Source organism: Macrotis lagotis, chromosome 7 (assembly GCF_037893015.1).
Source record: "Macrotis lagotis isolate mMagLag1 chromosome 7, bilby.v1.9.chrom.fasta, whole genome shotgun sequence".
Taxonomy (NCBI): Eukaryota; Metazoa; Chordata; class Mammalia; order Peramelemorphia; family Peramelidae; genus Macrotis; species Macrotis lagotis.
This window is the reverse complement of record NC_133664.1, coordinates 188,393,101-188,414,939: the sequence shown is the minus strand read 5'-3', so window position 1 is coordinate 188,414,939 and position 21,839 is coordinate 188,393,101.

Genomic DNA, 21,839 nt, shown 5'->3' with positions numbered 1-21,839 from the left:
TCCAAATTCATCTTCCTCATCTGTAAAATCAAGTTAACAACATTACATACCTCACTGGGGTATTGTAAGGATCAAATGGGATGACATGTTATTGGGAAACTAGTAGTTTGTCACAATAACAAATCAAAATGTTTATGTAGAATTTTGTAAAGACCCTTCTTTTGTAGAATTATACAGTTGAGTGTTAATGAGGGTCATTATTAGCCTAAGGACAGTATGAGTAGAGAAGAATGAACAACTTGAAGGAATATTCTGAAGATAAAACTGACTGGACTTGGTAAATAGATATGGGAAGGGACTGAAATGAATAAATGAAATATCCTGTATTGTCTATCGGTCTCCCCAGAGGCTTAATGACTGTCAAAGGAGACTGGCTATAATGTGAGCATATTGAACTGTAAGTGGATTGACATCCAGACTTTGAGAATCTATTTAACAAGAAAAACTTCAATCCTATTTGCACAGTTATGTAGTACAGTTTGAGGCTATACTTTAGTGAATCTCCATTTTCTTTAAGACTTTGCTTGGAATTTTTTTTAACTTCCTCCTATTATACAACTTCAGGTGGAACAAATGGCTCTTGTTCATTCTTCTTACTCAGGACTAATGTATAGACCTTTTGCTTTGATGTTGATAAACTGCATCCATTACAGAAACTTGGTGATGATCTTGTCTCACCCCTTGATTTGCAGGAGAGATTGTGGATGACAGTGATAAAACAGCTCAAGGAAAACCAGATGTGACATCAGGAGGAGGTCAGTTTCTCATAGCTATGCAAGGTTAGAGAGTACCACTGATTTGTCACTTCCTGGCTTGACCCAGAGTTGGAAACTACATTAGTGTCACAGATTATTAGCCACCACTTGTGATTCCATTCTCTACTTCAATGCATCATTAGGCAGTACTATTCTTTTCATTGCAAAATTCAGTTATATGTTTAATTAATGGAAGTAAGACTGATATGGATTGGTTTCCTATTGCAGGATTCTTCAATAAGCATATACCTGCAATTCTCACTTCTACTTGATTTTAGGTAAGATTGGTTCTGGGCCATTGTGATTTTAGAATGAAGCCAACCTGTTCATAATAAGCATAATAAGCATATTATTTTCTTGTAGCTAGTATGAGTTTTCGATTCATATATTAAATTTGTATATTTATACAACAAATGGAGGACCCAGTTTGACTTGTTCTAAGTCTTAAAAGTACTGAAGATTTTTGAATCACCAAAATTTTGATAGTGAATAGCTAGTTATTGGCTTCCACCTGCTATGCTATAATATTTCAGAAGGGAGATCCCACATACTGGTTTTCTAATAAAATACTGTTACAGTAGTTACAATAAGCTCTTTGTGGGTTTATGGATTATGCTCCACATCATTACCTGGCCAACTTTATCTTGTCTAATCACTGTCTTGGAACCATGAGCTGTAAGTCGGGGAATAGATGTGACAAATAATTTACATATCTACCACCAATTAAAATATTGGAAGGTCTAAAGTAAGATTAAGAGATAAGGAAAAACTCACCAACCTTATAGCCCACATGGAAAAAAAGATGTGTAGGTGTCCCTTTGTATAAGGAATATAATATAGGAACTTTTATCCTTATGGATGTGACTTTCTTCATGGATCTGTGACCTGGCTATTGGCACTTACTTTATGGGATTAATAGAAATTTTGAAGCGAGATCCCCTTCAGGCTGGCAAAACTAAACACAACCTAAATTTGAAGTACATGATGGTCTAAACATCAATGTCTTGTTACTATATCTTACCATGAAACCCAGGGCCAGTAATAATTCATCAAAATTTTATTCCAATAAATCGGTCTTCAAATATATAAAATTGTCCAATGGAATATCTTTCATCCTTCTGGTCTAGCCACTTTATATCACCCATTCATCACAAAATCAAAGAATTAATTCAAAATTGAAAGACACTCAATGACCATCTTAGAGATAGTTAGGGAATGCAGTGAATAGAGCTCTGGACTTGGAGTCAGAAAGACCTGAATTTAAATTTGGCATCAGTTATTTGCTAGCTTTGTGACCCTGAACAGGTCACTCAACCTCCATTTGCCTCAATTTTGTCAACTGCTAAATAAGGATTATAGTAATTGTACCTTCTTCTTAGTGTTGCTGTGAGGATCAAATGAAATTACATTTGTTAAATGCTTAGAATAGTTACTGGAACATAGTAGGTACTATATAGAAATGCTTATTTCTTCTCACCACCTAGTCCAGTATAAACAGGACTATTCCATTATTCCATGAAAGAAATTTCCATTATAATATAAATAAACACTCTTTTACATTATTTATAAAACATTTGCTTCTAAACTGAAGGGAAGAGGAAAGTCAAGAAAAGCTGGTCTTCTCTCCCATCTGTAGGAAACCTCTCCACATACTAATTTAACAAAAGGGGGGAAAATTAGATCAGAGCACCAGTTTCAGAATTTGAAAGCAGGTGGAAGGACTGAAGGGCATGTTGATGATGACAATTACCATATTTCTCCATGTATAAGATGCACCCTTTTTCAAAAAAAAATTGGGGTCAAAAACTGGGAGTGTCTTATACAGTGATTGTAGATTTTTTCCCTTGCCTTTCCTGCTTTTTCTGCACTTGATGTCTTTGTGCTCATTGTTACGCATTTGTTACCAGTATATTACGTTTTGCCAAGTTCTGCCCAGAAATGGCTCAGAAAAGATTTTCGTACAGTGTTGAATTCAAGTTCAAAGTGATCCAGTTTGCAAAAGTGAATGGAAACCATGCTGCTGAACCTCAGTTTAGTCCTTCTGCTACTGAGAACACAATGGGAGATTGACTATAGGAAGAAGAAACCCTACTGAAAATACCAGGGCAGAAGAAAACCAGGAGAGGCAAGGCAGCCAAAATGACCTGAGTTAGAGAGGGGATTGAAGAGATGGATTGAAGAACAACAGGCCTTTGGAATTCTTACATCCACAGAGATGGTTCAGCAGGAGTCCAGAACTGCTGATGAAAAAGAAGTGACTGATTTCAAAGGAGGACACAAGTGGTGCTTCAGGTTCATGAAACAGAATGGACTAAGCACATGTCCATACACTAGACTTGCCCAGGAAGAGCTTGTGGTCAACCCCAGAACAGAGCACAGGCAGGAGAGCAGGCAGAGCCTCTCCTAAGACAGGGATTTGTCATCAAACACAGATGAGATTGGGTTAATGGATGGGAGTTTTGACAGTGATGAAGAGTTGTATGAATTTTACAATGGATAAAAGTTGAATTCAATAACTTTAGGTAATACTTTTTTTTTCAAATTTTGGGCCCCCAAATTATGGTGTATCTTATACATGGGGATATATGGTAGATTTAGGGAGAGTCAATCAGAAATTTGGCATAGTCTACTTGAAAGTATGTTGAAGAGACCTAAACTTAAATCTAATCTTTTCTTTGAATTGTATGACTGCAGGGGAGTCATTTAACTTTAGTCTTTAGCTTCTTTAACTATAAAAGGTTATATTATGAATGAATGAGTTAAAAAAAAACCCAGGTATTAAGAATTTACTATATGGGGGCAGATAGATGGCACAGTAGATAGACCCCCCTAACCCTGGAGTCAAGAGGACCTGAGTTTAAATCTGATTAGCTGTGTGACCTTGGGCAAGTCATTTAATCTCATTGCCTTGGAAAAAATAAAAGAAAAGAAAAGCAACCAAGAATTTACTATATGTCAATCCCATGCAATAAGCATTAGAGATAAAATATGGAGAGATGGTCCCTGCCCTCAAGAAGCTAAGATTATAATAAGGGAAGCTATCAGTCAGATTTGTGAAATTCCAGAGATGGTGAATAGTGTCATAAGGGATTAAATTGATAGCCCCTTTTTCAATGACAATGACTGAATTTATAACTATAAATGGTAGATAAGGGGAAAAAATGATATTGGATGGGTGGAACATAGTAGCAGGGTAGGTAGTAAGAAGTTATCCAGGATTAAAGTGAAGGAAGGATGGACCTACCTAGATACACTGGTATTTACCAATCCAGACAGTGTAGGACTCTAGGGTGGGAATCTGGACTTCAAAGGGTTAAATTCTCAAGCATATAGTCTCTGATTCAACAGTAAGGTCAGGGAGTAAATCAAAGTATAGAATCTCTTAAGGTTGTTATGAGGATTTAAAGATAACCCATCTAAGATTACTAAAATTTCTCTTGTATACATTTTGTTTGTAGATGGTCTCCCTCATTAGATTAGTCTCTTGACTCCAGTGCTACAAGAATACTTTTTACCTTTGTGTCCTCAGCACTTAGCACAAGGCCTGGTAAATAATAAACTCTTTTTTTCTTTTTTTTAGGTTTTCTTTTTGCAAGGCAAATGGGGTTAAGTGGCTTGCCCAAGGCCACACAGCTAGGTAATTATTAAGTGTCTGAGACCTGATTTGAGAACCCAGGTACTCCTGACTCCAGGGCCAGAGCTTTATCCACTATGCCACCTAGCCACCCCCAATAATAAACTCTTAATAATGCACCTTGAATATTCAACTGCTAAGGAGATAAAAAGGCAAAAATGGAAAACAATCCCTTTCCTCTAAGAGCTTCCAACAATGCCGTTGTATCTTAGGGGAAACGTTTTAACAGTTATATTAAACATATATAGTAGGCATGTGCATGCTTATTGATTGATCAAATGATTGATGTGAGAAAGCACACAGAAGAGACATCTTATTAGGGGGAGGCAAGCGAGCTGAACTTGGAAGGAAGCTAGGAATCCAGGAGACAAAAATAAGGAGGAGGTGTAGAACAGTCTCCACAAAAGTCTAGAAGTAGGAGAAATAATGCTAATTTCAGGAAATAACAAGTGAGATTGGATTGAAAATAGGATATGTGAATGTGAGTAATATGAAATAAATCTGAAAAATGTAGGCTGTAATCAGACAAGGAAAGACTTTAAGTGCCACAACGAGGTTTGTATTTTATTGAAGAGGCAATAGGAAGCCTTTTAAAACTATCGAGAAGACTATCATAGACCTATGATTTGGGAAAATTATATTGGTAGTTCTCTGGAGGATGGCTTGAAGAGCTAATAAAATGGAAGCAGAGAAGTCAGGTGGCTACAACAATAACCCAGGCAACAGGTGGAGGGGGGTAAAATTAGGACAGTAGCTATGTGAGTGGTAAAATGGACATAGATAAGAGAAATATCTGTAGCAAGAATTGACAAGATTTGGAAATTATTTAGATATGGAGAATAAGGAGTGAAGAGTCAATGAAGACATAGATTGAAAACTTGGGATGACTGGAAAAATGATGATTATCTCAAAAGAAATTGGGAAGTTTGAAAGAGGGACAGCTTTACAGGGAAGAAATATTTAGTTTAAAATACCTATAGGATGATATTCAGGGGGAAATGTTGCAGTTGAAAATCTCCTGAATAAAATTCAGGAGAGATGAGTATTAGAATTAAAGATTTTGCAGTTATCTTAAGAAAACTGATAATTGAACTCATGGGAGTTGATAAGACTACATAGAAAGAAATTGTCTAGGGAGAGAATAGAAGGAAGTTTAACTAACTGTGTGAATCACTTAACCTTTCTGGGCCTTATTTTGTTCAACTGTAAAATTGAGAAGATTAGACTAGGTGACTTTCAAAGTCCCTTCTGGTTCTAAATCTATGATCTTTTTATCACTATGAAAGTTGAATTATAAGGAGGTGAGAAGTGTGAAATGAGGAAGGAGAATCAATTGATGTAGATTTTCTAGGAATCCGGATATGAATTGAAAGAGATACAGGATGATCACAACAACAATTAAAGTTTTTTAAGGATAAAGAAAATCTGGGCATGCTTCTGGAAATTAGAAAAAGAAGGAATTGGCAGAAAAAAATTAAAGAAAGACAAGGGATGATCCAAGGGATAAATTTTAATTAGACATAGGAAAAGATGGGATTAAAGGCTTAATTAGACTAATTGACCTTGGAAAGAAGAAGAGACAATTCTTTATTAAAGAATGGAGGGGGGGGGAAGCTAGGTGGCACAGTAGATAGAGTACCAGTCCGGAGTCAGAAAGACTTGAGTTCAAGTCAGGCCTCAGATACATAATAATTGCTTATCTGTGTGAACCTTAGGCAAGTCACTTTTAACTCCATTGCCTTGAATAAATAAATTTTTTAAAAAAAGAATGGAGGGAAAAAAGGAGAGAATGTGAATTGAAATTAAGGATTTTGAAGTGAAACATAGGTTAGAAAAGGAAGTTCATAATTAATGATATAAATTTTCTTAGAAAAAATAGAAGACATGGTTTTCTGATGAGAGAAAGAGTTGATATAGGAGGCTTGAGGACAGAAGTTTTTGATCATTCCTTACAGGGAATGTGATAGAAGATCAATATTTATCACCAAACATTGAAGATTGTCAATTCCTTTCAATAACATTTCCTGAGATCTTAGAATAGGATCCTTGTTCAGTGAGGTTATGAATAAAAATATGGACAATTTTCTGTCCAAAAAGAGTTTACAATTTTGTAGGAGAAACGAGTCTTAGATATATAGAAAAAAAATTAAGATGAGTAGAAGATAGTCAAGTATTAACATTGTAACCAATCTGACGATAGTGACAAATTATTTCAAAAGATGGGAAGGCGTGGGCTAAAAAGAAAAGGAAGACATTGAAGTTGGGTTTCAAAAGATGTGACATCTTATTCATGAGAACAAATCATAGGAGCCTGAATAATGTATATAAGATCTAAAACTAAGACGCAGATTTTGTATTTCCTCTCATACAAGTTCATCAAATGGTTTCATGTATCGAGGGATTAAAATGAGACAGTGACTGAATTAATTAATTAATCGATTCATTTATTCATTCACTGGCTTCTTAAATACCTTCTAAATGCCAAGCATTCCATATTGTATAGGTGAATTAAAATCTCCTTCCTAAACAAAATTGACATTTAGTTTCCTTCACAGATCTCTTTTAAGGGTAGTTAAATCGTTTAAAAAGTATTTTTTCTTTTCATAAACCAGATCCCTATTGTAGACACCTTCAGGATCCATTCCCTGAAAGCTATTAAAATTGATTTTTATACCCCCCCAAATTATTAGTTTGTGTATTTTGTAAATGCTGAAAAAAACTATAGCCTGAATATTCTTTGGGATGGCCTCTAGGCAAAATTAGTCTAAAGATAGTGCAATACTAATAGACCTACTTCTCTATTGAACCACCTACATACAGTTAAATATAGATATTAAGCCTTTAAGTCATATTTAGTTTAATTTGCAGTTTTTATGTTTCTTACTGACAGCCTTATAAACTGCTCAGTTTCTGAACTGAAAACTTTAAATCCTGCCATCTTTGAAACTTGAACATTTCATTTTTAAACTTCTAATTTATTTAAGGAACCTTTCTTATAAGTCATCTTCTTAAGTCTTAGCTGAAGAAAAATAAGTTTTGTTATAATATTTTACCCAATTTTAGAAGTGTATATTTTTTAACCAGTCTCCAACAGGCAGGGAAATTATCATCCACTGTAACATTAACTATAATGAAGATAAAAATAGTCAAATGATTTCATAAATTGGCATTTTCTTTACAATACTTCCCAATGTTTTCTTTTTTTAAACAATTTATATTGTAATTTTTTAAAAAAGCCCTTAACAAAAGTGATATAACTAATGTGTAGCTAGATTATAATAACTGCACAGCTAGAATTCTCTAATGTCTTGCACTTTGTTCAAAAAATCTCTCTATGCACCCTGGGCTTGTATTATTGTATGTATAATAATCACACACCTTGTAATACTTTATTATTATACCATACCCCCCTCTCTGTTGCCTTATTACAAAAGCAATGGGATGTGACATAGAACTAAAGCTAAGTATAGATAGAATTTATTCTTTAGTAATGCCAGATTCTAAATAAGAAAAACTAATTATGATTAATGTAATTAGAAGAGACTCAAGACATTCTGTTTTTAATGAAAAGATATATTTAACATATAATACAAATCCCTCCAGATTTCCTTCCCTTCTATGTCCAAGAGGAAAATATCCTAACTTGGAGGAGCAGTTCTGTAAAGGGGAGGAAGGTATAGGAGAGTTGGAGCAGCTCCTTTTTTCCTTCCTATCTACCATGGCACTTAGTCATTCCTGAAATTTTGATACCTAACCAAATAATATTTGGTTGAAATAATTTTGAAACCCTATTCCCAAGTAAGATTAGGTGAGTTTTTTTTTTATAAAAAAGTATTAAAAACATCTTCTGTACTTTATTACCTTAGGAAATAACTGACTATTGGCAACAATCTCTTCTTAGCCTGAGTATAAAATACCTATGAAGCAGTTCAGCCCCTCCCTGATGTTTTTGGGCTGGAAAACAAAGGATGGTTAACAACAGGGAGGTTTGGGAAGCTCAATCAACTGGAGCTGTCCTCATTGCTGAATGTCCTTTTCCTTTATAGCTATGTAAATCACCCTTTATTAACTGTTGAATGACCCAAAAGTATTTCTTTTTGCACTAACAATAAATACTGAATCTGAGTCAGACCACACCTAGAATAGAAAAGAGAAAACTGGAAGGTCATCATCTCTTTCCTCTTCTGACCTACATTCTTCTTTGTATTTTTTTACTCTCTAACTCATTGGCCTTTCTCCTCACTGAATTTTTACACACTTAATCCTTAGATCATTGCAAAGCATTCTGTAATCCTGTCTCAAAGGATAGATCTTATTTTATAGTCCTACTTTAGTTAAGATCAGTTTCATAGTGAAGACATAGGAAAAAAGTTAAAATACAAATATATTCGAGCAAAATATTGTAGAAAGTTTTTGACACTCCCACCACCAGCACTACTTTAAAACATCCCAAAAATGTCTTGGTAAAAGTAAAGGTATCATATGGCCCAAAACATTCTCAAATATAACCTGAAATAAATTAAAATGGAAATGGAAAATATTTAACAAAATAAACAAGAATACAACAAAATAAAGATAATATTGCAATTTAAAACTGAATCAATATGCACCCTGAAAGAATCCTTATGTGCTGGGTGGCCTTTGTTTCTATTTGAGTTTGAAAACATTAAATCATTGAAGTATTTCACCAGTGAAGTATTTCAAATTACAGCTAAAATATGAGAAGTTAAGTGATAGCTCTAAATATTACATCAGTAGACAACTGCATAAAAGAGCCATTCCCCATGACTGTGTCCTATCAATGTAACAAGAATCTCAATAGTCCCACACGTGAAACTTAATTAATAGCATCCTTTATATTATTCCCTCTCAGAAATGAATCAGCCTGACCACCCACTTGCAGTACCAGCACAGGGAGTACTTTGAATTTTCTCAGTCCTGTGGTGAAGAAAGCAGAAAATTGGGGTGATAGAGAGAGTCAATAATACAAAGGATAGGAGAGAAAGCATAATAGAAGCTGCTAGAACAATTAAATGGCACAGTGCACTAAGCCTGGAGTCAGTAAAACCTGAGTTTAAATCTAACCTTAGACATTTCACTAACAACATGACTCTGGGTTAGTCACTTAATTGCCCTTGGACTCAATTTCCTAATCTGTAAAATGAAGAAGCTAAGAGCATCTGATCCTCAGGGTTGTTATCAGAATTAAATGAGATAAGAATTGTAAAGAGCTGATCATAGTAGCTAGAATGAGGAGGGTCCTCCCTCATTGAGTTTTGGCATTTTGGAAATAAGTATGTATTAACCTACTCAGAGTTTGTCCTAATTAAGGACTCACATTATTAGAATTTTGACCTTAAGAAAGAGTAAAGCAGAATTAGGTTAACATCCATATTTACTGATATTTCTCCAGTGGTAGACTTTGCTGCCATGTGTAAGGGAGTCAAACCCCTCAAATTGGAGTCCTACCCTGGAATTTAAATAGCTTTAGCCATCAGAAGTCAGGATCTGAAACATCTTGAGCTCATTCAATCGAAGAAAGTTATGGCCCCCAACCCAGGATGGAGCCTGGACAACTCAGAATGGGAAGGGGGAAAAGAATTCACCTAAGGATAACAAATATTCCAGTAAAGGGAATGCCTTATCAATTGACATAAATACCTTCAAAAAAATGGAGATAGCTGTAAGAGTTAGTTTTTAATTATGTTTACAACTGAGTGAACTTATTCAAAGCACCATTTACAACTGTTAAATTGGCCTTCTTTAGTATCTGTGTGAAAATTGGCCTTTATCTACCAACTCTGCTTCTTAAAGACCCCCCAAATAATATATAAATATATATATATATATATATATATATATGACAACATTTAGTATAATTATTAAGTGAAACAGATTTCTTATAAATAAGGTTATAGTCTTTTATTCCCTTGGATTTTCTATTAGGCAGAAGTCCAGGCATACCCTTTTCCCTTCCATGCAAAGATTGTTGAAAATCAGAACAAGAGGAGCCCAACTGGGAGAAACCAAACACTGAGGAATGTTGAGGTGAACCAAATGTGTTCTATGTGATTCAGAACCATAAAGGAGGAAAGAAGGAAGTCTGAACATGAGAATTCCTAATCTAATAAATCAATAGGAAAATATAAACATATAAGGAAAAAATGAGCAAATGAAAACAAGGCATAACAAAATAAGTAAATAATATTCAGTGAAAATTATCAATAAGTAAATATCATACAATCTGATGCTTCAGACAAAGGTTATGAGTTGTTCTATTAAATTCCTCTTATGAAACAATTATGGTCCTGATATCCAAATAATATAAATCAAATATAAAATTTTCTTTTTAGTGTTCAAAGTCCATCATAATCTGGCTTCCTTCTATCTTTGTGTTCTTAAATCTTACTCCCTTCCATGTACCCTATGATCCAGTAAGACTGTTCTCCTTCCTATTCCTCAAACAAGACAATCATCTCCTAGTTCCCTGCATTTTCATTCCCAGTCCCTCATGTCTGGAATGCATCCTTATCACTATCTCTTAGCTTATCTAGCTTCCTTCAAGTTCCAAATAAAATCCCATATTTTTCAAGAAGGCATGCCATAGCTCATCTTCCTTAAGGTTAGTGTCTTCCTTCAATTGAATCTCTCCAATCATCCTGCACATATCCTGTTCATATACAGTTGCTTTCTTGATTTCCCTCCTTTGAACATGAATTCTTTGAGAGCAAGGAATGTCTATTACCTTCCTTTGCTTCCCCAATGAGTATGCAATAAATGCTAGTTGAATAACTGACAAATAAAAGAGACAAAACAGAGAAAAACAATTTTAGACCAAACATTCATATATTGATGTAAAACATTTAAAGAAAATATTCATAAGGAGTCCACAAAACTAAATCCATGAAACAATTTACCATGACCAAGTTGGATTCATATTCAAGATGCAAGAATAATTTAGCTTTAGGAAAATAATAAGTATGTTTAATTATACAAGCATGAAAAAATATGAGGGCTCCATGATTGTTTCAATAAAGAAAAAATCTGACAAAATTCAGCACTCATATATACCAGTACACCTCCAAAACATATACAAAGAAAGACTTTTGTTGAATATGATCCAAATTATATATTTAAAACCAAGATCTAACATTATTTGCATTGAACAAACATATTGGAAACTTTCCTGATTAAAAAGAAAACACAAGGATGCTCCCTTTTTCAACTATAATTTGTTGTAGTTATAGCAATGAGATGAGAACAAAATCAAAGGCTTAATGATCAGTAAAGATGAGCCAAAACTATACCTATTGCCGATATGAGGAAACTTAGAAAACCCCAGAGAATCAGCAACAAAATTAAGCAAGAAAATGAAAGATTACATAAAAAATAAATTCACAAATAACATCAGTATTTCTATGTAGCTCTAGTCAGACTTGGGGAAAAAAATGAGAAAAACAGCTTTTAAAAAATAACAAAGTATGCAAAATATCAGAGTTAACTAAGCAAGACACACAAAATTGATATGAATACAATTACTAAACACTTGAACAGAAATAAAGGGAGATAAATAAAGAGAAACTAGATGGCACAGTGAATAGAGTGACAAACCAGGAGTCAGGAATACTCATACATATCCTTGAATCTTCCTGAATCTAAATATGAAACCAAACACTTGGAGGCAGCTAGGTGATGCAGTGGATAAAGCACTGGCCCTGGAGTCAGGAGTACCTGGGTTCAAATCCTGTCTCAGACACTTAATAATTACTTAGCTGTGTGACCTTGGGCAAGCCACTTAACCCCATTTGCCTTGCAAAAACCTAAAAAAAGAAACCAAACACTTACTAGCTCTTGGACCCTGGGCAAATCTTTTAACCCTATTTAATTCAGATTCCTCACATGAAAAATGAAGTGGAGAAGGAAATGGTAAACCCCTCCAGTACTTTCAACAAGAAAACCCTAAGGAGTCATAAAGAGTAGGACACAATTGAATAATAAGAAACAAACTGAAATGACTGAAACAAACTGAAAATTAAGCCCCTTTTTAGTATCCTTGACAAGCATTCATGTACTTAAAGATTTCCAGTCATGATGAATCCATTAGCTTCTGAAACATGCAAATCCACTCTTGTCAGGTTGGGATTATTGGAAAGATTTTTCCCCCCTTATTTTGAACTAAAATCTACCTTTCTGCAATTTTCTTAGTCTGGGCCAACATTTTAGCCTTTCAATCATTTAAAGGATAGGTTTCATGTCTGCATGCCTTCTCTCAAAATTTTGGTTTTATATTTGACTCTCCATTCTCTTATTGAGTCAGTTACCAAGTCTCATCAATTCCACATCTGCAGAGTTTTTCATAAACTGATGATATCTTTTACAACATACTAGGGTTGGAGTCAGAATAAATGAGTTTAGATCCTGGCTCTGATTTTTATTATCTGAGTGACCTTGGGCAAGTCTTCTTTGAGTTTAAGTTTCCTCACCTGTAAAATGATCTAAGGAAACATAAATTAACTTACAACTTTCTTTTTGTTAAATTGGATAATGACAATGTCATTATTATGTTTTCCTCATGTCTCCTATTTTACTCCCTTTTGAGGGTCTTTGGGAATGCTTGTTGAACTAGCTCTAAATTAATCCTGTTTCCCTTTTCATTTTGTACCTCCCAAATAATGAAAGGTCTGGATCATGGTGGGATTTTTGTAGAAACTCAACTCCTGTTTCTATTCTGCAGAATTTCTGAGCAGACCATAAGGGCAAGGAACAGAATGAGCCTTCCTATAATCTCTGTTCCCATAGGCACCAACCCCCCACTATAGTTTGTCTTAAGCTTCAGTGCTCTTCCCCTAATTAATTGTGCAAGAACAAAATAAAGAGCCACTGCTGGAAGAGAAGGATAGCTGAGGTGTATTAAAGCAACTGATTGATCTATGCAAATATTTTTCTGATCCTCAGATGTCCTTGATCCAAGGATCAAGAACACTAGAATCCATATGCATATATATATATATATATATATATATATATATATATATATATACACACACACACACACACACACACACACACATATTTCCTTTAAAATACCACTTTTTATCTCAAATCCTTGGGACAGAGTTTGGCAAATTAAAAACAAGCTGCAGAAACTTGCAATATAATACCAAAACTTAATTTGTATCTAGACATTTTAGAAGAAGAAAGGAAATGATATTGCAGATATTTAAACTAGCATTAAAACAATGATTTTGTTTAGGAATAAAACAAACATGCTTAAATGGGGATTTTTGACAGGTATTTTTATTTTCATTGTTATTTCTCTTGAATAAGCATAATATTTTATTTTATTTGAACCACACCTGTGATTTCACTGTTGTAGGGAACTCTTAGGGATTAATACTCTTTGCCATTACAGATTGACATCTACTTTGCAAAATCAGAGAAGGCATAAGTGGCTTGCCCAGAATTATACAACCAGTACCTATCATAGCTGGGATTTGAAATCAAGTCTTCTTCATTCTAGGGTCAGTTTTTTCCCTACTACATCATGTTGTCTCTCTTAAGTATACAGTTTTTAAAAGTTTTCTTTTATATCCATGATTGAAAACTTTTTATGATATTATTTAAAAAATTTCCTACAAAGTATTTGAGCTATTATAATTCAGTTACCTGGTTCTGCCAGTAGTTTTTTTTTTAGCATCATGGAAAGTTTATATACACAGTTCTAAAAAAACTAAAATTATGAAAGGTTTTTCATTTTGTTTCATTGGCTTTAAGCAGCCATATAGTCAGTGATAGGAAGAAATAAAGCTAGCAAAACCCAAAAAAGTATTGTCACAGAGATATAAGAATCAGGAAATAAAAACTTTAGGGGAAAAATGGAAAAAATAAAATATAAGAATGTGACATATTTGGATTCTGAAGAGCTAGCATGGGACTAGCAATATATTCCCCCAAATAAAATAGGCAACAACGATTCAACAGTAGCAGCAACAAAAAATAATACACATATCTGAATGCTAAAGAAAGAAGGAAGGTCCCAGTTATGCCAAAGTTATTGTAAAATGCTTCTGCTTTCCTCACTCAGTCATACTGAACTCATATGGACCTTGGGAGCTTATTCTTGCAGGGTAGCTCAGCTACTCATATATCCTGGACCTGAGAACTATAGGACTCTATTGGGGAAGGTCGTCCTCTTGGAGGGAGGCACATGGAGCAGTTAAGGGAAGGAAGGGAGGGGACAGCCGCCTAGCCAGCCAGATCAGCTACATCAACCCTGGAGATCAGTGGGGTGGCACATGTCAGATTGCCCTCAATCCTATTGTACTTATATATAGTTATTATATATAGAATAGATGGTTATAGAGAGTAAAACTTGGAGCTAAGACTTCAGTTCAAGTCTGATTTTGATATAGACCCCCTTTGTGACCCTGGACAAATCCCTTAGGCTCTCAGTGATCCCAGACTCTAAGGTTAAAACTTACAGAGAAGGTGCCAATCTGCAATGGTAGAAAAGTTCCTTATTGGAATTTCCCCTATATCAATTATACCACAGATCCTGACCCCCCCCAAAAGAAATCTATGCTATTGGGAAAGCAGCTAAAGTAGAATGAGCAATAATATTTTCTGTATAACTCACTTTAAAAAATAAATTTTATTAGCATCTTTTTGATTTGATAGTCATTTCTTAAAATGTGCTTTCTGAGGGGCAGCTAGGTGGTACAGTAGATAGAGCACCAGCCCTGGTGTGGTGGAGTCAGGAGGACCTGAGTTCAAATTTGACCTTAGCGACTTAATAATTACTAAGCTGCCTGACCTTGGCCAAGTCATTTAACCTCATTGCATTCCTAAAAAAAATGTGCTTCCTATACTTCCTTCAAATTGAAATCTGTCTTACAACAAAGAAACTGCAATAATGAAAAAACATGCGATGCAGTGACCATGTCTGAAAATATACTCAGAATTCTTTCTTGTTGTTTTCAGCTTTCTGCCAATGATGACAGAAAGGGGGAGGGGGAAGGAAGGGACATGTATGTTTCATTATTTTTATTTTTTTTGTAGTTTCATATATAATCATTTTTATTATACTGGGTTAAAAAATTGAAGTTTCACTCTGTAAATTAAAAATAAAATAAATTTAACAAAGAGAAATTGAATAATCTCTCAAGCTTTCTCTCTCTGGCCCTCTATCAATTCTTAACTTATTTATAAACATAGATGAGGATTAATGGCCATTTGGGAATCCATTTTTAATTCCCAACTATATCTTACTTTGACTGTAGTATGAAGGGAGAGATGAGGCAGTTGGGACTTTTTTTTATTATCCATTGCTAGATCATATATATATATATGTGTATATATATATATATATATATATATATATATATATACATATGTATATATATATATATATATATGTATAACTGTCAGATGCCTGATACACATGGTGCTCCTTAGGGTAGCAGGTCAGGAAACTGCTTTTGCTGCCGGAAGTCCATGCTCCCAGGGACCCAGGCAACCCATGGGCTGTTCCCAGAAGGTTGGAGCTCCTTTGCTTCAGCATGCTGCCACACTCCCCTAACCTCATGGAACAGAACCTTCCCACTATTTCCAGGTTATCTTGGGCTGGAGAATTGCCTCATTGGATCTTTCTGTGGGCGCTGTCTCTCAAAAATTTAGGTGGAGTCATAATTTTAAGGTTTTTGAAATATTTTGGAGAGAGCTCCTAAGAAAGGCTGTTCTCCTGCTGCTATCTTGGCTCCACCTCTTATGTTTCATTATTTTATAGAAACATTGTTTTTGAAGGTGTTGTCTCAGGGCAGCTAAATTGTATAGTGGATGGAGAATTTAAATTAGAATCAGGAGATCTGCTAATTACTTATTTTCTAGATATGTATTTATTAGGCAACTCTTCTCTGTCGGATTCAGTTATCTAATCTGTATAATGGGCATCATAATAGAACCTACTTTTCAGGATTGTAATGAATATATAATTGAAATAATATTTGTAAAGCATTTTTTTCAAGTCTTAAAGATAAATACATATATAAAGAGAAATGAGTTATTTTTATTTTTGTGTTTTGTTTATTTTACAATATTCAATCTATATTATGTGGGTTGCTCTCTTTATTTCTCCCTGCATCAGTTTCCAGGAACAGCATTTCTTATTTTCTTGTTCAACATTTCCATTGTATAACTATGTCACAGGATTATTTTTTTAGTCATTCTCTAGTTATTGTGCCCCTGTTTTCCAATTCTTGAATACCACAGTGTTGCTAGGACTTTTTTTGTATATAGTAGAGGAGATCTTCGCTTCTGTCTTTTTCTCTGATTTCCTTGGGTATTGGGCTCTGTAGGATATTTGATAACATACTTCATATTTTTTGAAGAAAAAGTTGAAGGCTGTGGATAATGCATTTAGATGGATTCAGAGAAGGTTGAAAAGATAAATTTAATGAGGAATTAATGTTTCAATATCAATTTGGCAGGGGGTCTCTAGTAGAGTTCCCCAGGGGTCTGTGAGTGTCTCTTTGTTTGCAATTTTTATCAATGATTTGGATAAAGGTATAAGTGGCATTCTTATCAAATTTGCAGATAGCACAAAATTGGAAGACAACTAATATGTTAGAAAATGGATTCAAGATACAAAAAGATCTTTGGGTTAGAACATGGAATTGAATCAAATAAGATGAAATTCAATAGAGATAAATACAAAATTATACACTGATGGCAAATCACTCCAGTATCCTTGCCAAGTAAACCCCAAATGGGGTCATGAAGAGTCAGACATGCCTGAAACAACTGAACAACAACAGTAACATACACTTGATGTCAAAAAATGTGTCTTCACAAATATAAGATGTGAGAGACATGACTAGAATGCAGTTTTCTGGGGAATGCTCTGAGTGTTTTACTAGATTATAAGATTATAAGCTTGGTTTGAATGATTAGTGTGACATTACAGCTTAGGAAAAATAAACTAATAATATCATAGACTGAATTAATATAGGCTTAGCTATGAGAAATAAAGAGGTATCCTACCTTGATCAAACCAAATCTGAAGTTATATTCTTTTGCCAGTGTAGCAGACATTGATGAAAAGCCAGATGAAGATAAGCATAGAGAGTTCCAAATTCTTTTTAAAGTTATTATTTTATATCATTTTAAAGGATAAAGTGCACAGTACTTTTAATCCTGTGATATAGATGTTTCCTATATTAAGATCAGCTGAAAGAGAAGGATGTTATTCCATTTTTTCATCTACTTCTCTTCTTGGTTTCAATTCCATGGGAACAAGATGTCTCTCAATATAAGCGTATCACTTCTAATTTCATCATCATGTTAACTCAAATTCTGATTGACATCATCTCCCTCAGTCTCCTCTTTCTTCTGATTGGAGAACTGGAGAATGGAATACCAGACTCCTCCCAGTGATTTTTCTTTATAGAGGGCAGAAATTGGACTCTCAACTCACTCCACTTTGCAAGTGTTGCTCTACCTAGTTTTAGCTCCATGAAACAGGACACCCCTATGCTTCATTTCTTCTGGTGTCTCATCTCACCTGCTTTCCTACCTTCTTGTGTGTAATCTCTCTCATTAGGTTGCAAATTCCTTGATGACATAACTATTTTTTTCTATTAATTGTATCCTCACCTACAATGGGTATGTTAATTGGATTGGATGGTTTATTTGAGGGATGATTTAGGAGTAATATAAATTATCTTCAATTATTTGAAATGGCATCATATGGAAGAGGGATAAGATTTCTTTTTTCTTTGTGGCCCCAAAGGGAACTTATGGGCAAAAGTTGCAATGAAGCAAAGTTAGACGATGTAAGTAGAAATAGTTTAATAATTAGAGTTACCAAAGGAAGAATAATTATTTTGGAGAGTCATGACTTTCCCATCATAAGATATCTACAAGATAAAGGTTATATGATCACCTATCAGATAATATAAACAGATGATTCCTCTCTGGGGTCTTTTCTTCCTCTGTTCCATTCAATCAAATGCTGCCAAAATAATTTTCCTCAAGAGTAGATCTGACTATATGACTTCCCTACTCAGTCAATTATAATGACTTCCTGTTTCTCCTGGGATGAAATTAATTTTATCTGCCTAGTTTTAAACCCCCTATTCAACCTGGCCTCAACTCATCTTTCCAATCTCTTCAGGTATTTTCCTCATCTTCATCAATCTGTGATCCAGCCAAGCTGGTTATCTTCATTTTTACACACAAAATTATGTCTCCTGTCTCCATGACTGTGTCCTGTCTGTTCTCTTCCTTTAAGATGTAGCTTTTGCCTAAGCTTTATCTTCTAGTGCCTTCTCTGCGAAACTATCTTGCTTTTAATTGATTTGAATCTATTTGTATTTATTCGGTTTACTTTGTTTATTTATTAATTTATTCATTCAATCAATTTTTGCTTTATTTAAGTATTTGTCACCCTCAGAATAACGTAAGCTTCTTCTCAATAGAAGCTATTTATCTCTTGGTACTTCTATTCCTAGTATTGCCTGGCACACCGTAAGAACATTAAAAACATTTGTTGTTTAATTGATTGATGGATATATGATGATGATGATAATTGTCCTTTGCTCTAGAAGGAGACCATGATATCAGGAAGATGAAAACTTGACAAGCAAGTGAATTGGATTTGAATTGGGGATGTCACCAGACTCACTTTCTCTTCTAGAGCCATCTGAGTCCAGTGGTCAGATATGGACTAGGATGACTGGAGATGCTCTGGATGTGAGGCCATCAGAATTAAGTGACTTGCCCAAGGTCACACAGCTAGTAAGTGTTAAGTATCTGAGGTCAGATTGGGAGCTCCTGCAACTCAAAATAGAAAACATTCAGTAAAGTATGAAAATAAATTGCTTTTTGTTTGTTTTGTTCTATTATTGGATTCCTCTGAGACCTTTTTGAACACTGATTCTTTTATCTAATATATTCCTTATCTTTCCCAATTATGTGCCATCAGCAAATTTAATGTGTATTCAATCTATGTTTTTTCTTTTTTTTGTTGTTTTTTGAATTTTACAATTTTCCCCCAATCTTGCTTCCCTCCCCCCCACCCCTACAGAAAGCAGTCTGATAGTCTTTCCATTGTTTCCAATGCGTGCAATATGTTTGATCAAAACAGGACAAAGCTGAAAGCATAACTGTGATGTTCCTCAATAGTCAATAAACATTTTTAAGTGTGTACTTTGTACCAAGAACTTTGCTAAGCACTGAGGATATAAAGAAAAGCACAAGATAGTCCCTATTCTCCAGGTGCTTACATTACAGATTTACTAAAGAGGAAATTTAACGTACTGCTCTCACTTTTGAGAATGGCATCTTGAAAATCAATTACCACATGACTTCTGATATAATAGAAAAAAGCTGGATCCTGGAACTGTCTAGACCATTGCTCTAAGCTAATGTAGTACTTCAAATTTCTTTTTTTTTTGTAAAGTAAGTTAGAAATGTTGATTTCAGTACACTGGAAAACAGATTAGGAAAATAGTACAGAATACATTTAAAATGCCAAAACCATGAAATGAATCTTTGACTTAACAAAAAATAAAAGATGACAGTCTACAGCCTACTTTCCCATACATATATAAAATTTTTAGTCTGCAAATACATTAAGGGCATCCTGCATAAGAATATTAGTAGGACACAGTCAGATTTTTGCAAGCAATATTTGACAGTAGAACGCAAAGCAGCATGGTGCAACTGAGAGAATTAGTCTTGCAAAAAAAAAAAAACATGGGCTGATCACATGAAGTGAACAAAGGATAATCCTTGGGCAACCTGTTTGCTCCACTGGTATGGTAGACACAGCTCTAAAGTCAGTACTCACTTAGTTGAGGTTTGATGTTGGGACAAAATGAGGTACTCATAAATCATTGAACATTTAACAAAGGAAGAGATTTATTTTATCCAAACAGAAAGATAACATAATATGGATTCAGTGGTTTCTCTGGACAACCCCCCTCCCCACTTTGTCTCCATCTTGAAACTCAATCACTAGACAATCATGAGGGTATATATAGCAACTGCCATGATCTCAGGTAGTCACCAAGTCTGAAAGAACTATACTATATACAAATGGGACTTTTTATGCTTCATGACCAAGAAATTGTCATTAGGAAAACAAGGCCTATTAGAGAAAATAGGGCCAAAAGAAGTTGCCTCAGGAAAACTCTAGTCCTGTTATAACTGATATCCCCACAATATCAGGAAAAAGTAGGGAAAACATATTAAATGGACATTTTTGGCAAAGGCAAGAATCATAGAGGATAGGCAGACATGGAATTGTTGTCTTTTACATTACAGACTGTCCACATCAATGAGATCATAGATTCCATTGTGTATTTCTATATTGGTCAATGCTTTTAAAGTTTCATTGAGTGGGGGAGGAGGAATGTTGTCTATAAGAATGCTTCCATTTATTCACTTGCATAAACTTTTGGTCTATTTGTTTGTTTGTGGAGTATTTAACAAAATTTATTTCAAGAAATAATAACTGCATTTTTTTCTTAAGAAAAAATGTGGGAAAATTTTTTTAAAGGAATATATGCAAAATTTGACATGAGAAACTGCATTCTATGGGTGGGTGAATATCCTACTATATATTTCAACAAGTAACAATTGGAGGTTTAGTGTGCTCTATTTTGCTGGTGATGTAAATGACAACTTTTCATTTTACCACAATTGATCACAAACCTCAGTCTGTGTTTCATTTTATTGGAACATACTGTATCAGGTGTAATAAAAGCTTTCCATTCTACAGTCTGTAGAATAGGATAGCTACCACATGTCAATGAAATTTGTTAAAACCTAAAGTTATACCTCATACTAAAATCATACACATATGGAATCTTACAAAAATCAAACAATAAAATACTTTTTCTTTGCTTTGATTTTGGTTACAAATGCCAAGATACAAAATAAATAAAAATCAACATACAAATGTTGATTATATCTTTAGAATAGGGTAGATCCAGTGGTTACTTTTATTATTATTATTATTGCCTTCCATCATATACTTTTAAATATTTTCTAACCAGATTATGATTTTAATTAGTAAATATCCTTATTAAAATCTGAGTTCATGGTATAGTTTATCTTGCAAAACATTTTGGAAACAGAATGCAATCAGAATCTTACAAAAATCTACATGTAAGAAGATACCAAGCATTGTCAGAGCAAAGTATATTGAAGGAATATAATCAGAAAGATAATAAAATAAAAACCAAAAATATTAACAAACTTAATAGATACTATTATGATAATAAAAAGGATTTGTTTTTAAGCTTTCCAAGAATGACTAGAGACTAGATGTAATTTCTATGGTAGGCAGATGAAAAAGGCAAAATGTTGTCAATTCATGTATAATGGGGGTTATAGAAAAATATTCTACTGAATGGAAAATCATCTGGGGAGTATGAAAAGCTGTTAGT